At 37.5% G+C, this 1,504-nt stretch overlaps 1 pseudogene; it reads left to right on the top strand.

Moving 5' to 3' along the window:
- The first annotated feature begins 413 nt into the window (after positions 1-413).
- LOC102854484 lies at positions 414-1,203 on the top strand (annotated as a pseudogene).
- Positions 1,204-1,504: the final 301 nt, after the last annotated feature.

The following is a 1,504-nucleotide window of genomic DNA, read 5'->3' on the forward strand; positions in this document are numbered from 1 at the left end:
ATGTCCCTCTCCAAGGACCTGTCCCTCCTACCCTGTGAAAAAGTAAGCCAATTACTGTCTATTTATATAAGTAATCTCAGATCAATTCCCCACTGTAATCACATGACGACGATACTTTAGAAGATGCTGATGGAACGCCGCTCTAGGGCCGCATGGATCACCCTCCGCTTGCACCCTTTTTTTCTGGCCGGCAGTTCTGCTGTAGTTTTTCCTAAACCGCGAGTCTTAAGGAATATCTTATAATTTTTTGTTTAGGTTTAAAAAAATTCCCCTGAGAACTTGACCTCCAACTCAGCTAGAGGGAAACTTAATAAGGAATCCATGAGACAGTTTTATGAGAGATAATGATGAAAACCCTTATTGGCAACAACTGAGCCTGGAGACTTTGCTAAATTTTCCCGGAGTAAACAGTGATGGCTGGGAATAAAGGGAGGGAACATGCTGCCTAATCCTTTAATATTGAAAGAGTTGGATTTAACAGAGGTGAAAAGTTACTAGCTGTAGTATTAAAGCCACCACTGATATTTTCTGATATAGATCATAAACCAGTGCTGCTGGAATCAGGAGAAGATTAAGAGTACATGCTGGCCTTGAAACAGGAGTGTGGAGAAACAGTGAAAAGGATCCTTTATTTTTTAGAACCACCTAAAGAAAAGTAAGTTATTGAAAAGTATACTAAGAAACCTATGAGAATATACAAAGAAGAATAAGAACAAGATTAGACTACCAAGAGAGATGATGCCAAGGGGAAAAAAATGCAAAAAGGCAGGTCCAAAACCCAAAAAGACAACAGATACCAGCAAAGTCAATTCGCTCCCTAATAATAATAGTTGTTGTTGTTGTTGTTGTTGTTAAGTGCCGTCGAGTTGTAGGCAACTCACAGCAGCCCTATGAACGAAAGTCCTCGGCAGTTGCATGACTTGCATCCTTTCTCCAAATAGTAACAGTACTAATGTGAAAAGCAAAATAGAGGAATTAGAAAAAAGAGATGACGGTGAAAAATCAGATGAGGAAGCTGAAGAGAAAGAAACAGAGAAAAATAAAGAAGGAGCTGATGGTGAAGATGATTTTGATACATACAGAACAGGAGGAGTATGATGAAGAGGAGCAAGTAGAGGAAATGACTCCATTAGCTCTTTCTTTGAAAATGAACATGATTTTGGTGCAGATAGTGATGACAACACGGACGAAGCACCATATTAGCCTGCTTTCTCAAAAATTTTATGATTCACTTACCAAACATTTGGACAGGATGATTTGTTTCTGATATAAGTAAGTATTCTGGTTGTGTTCCTTCTGTGTTAGACAGTTGTTATCAAAGCTATCAGAACCATTTTGTTTACATAGTAGTTGATTTACAAATAAATCTTTGACACTCTGACGTTCCCTTTAAACACTCCTGTCATTTTTTGTAATAAATGTATTCAGGAATGTTTTTATTTGGATTAGATTGCACCTAAAAATCTTTTACCTATTTCAATCTATGCATTTGAATATACTTGAC

Source organism: Elephantulus edwardii, unplaced genomic scaffold (genome assembly GCF_000299155.1).
Source record: "Elephantulus edwardii isolate Elephantulus edwardi_28Jun2011 unplaced genomic scaffold, EleEdw1.0 scaffold00205, whole genome shotgun sequence".
NCBI lineage: Eukaryota > Metazoa > Chordata > Mammalia > Macroscelidea > Macroscelididae > Elephantulus > Elephantulus edwardii.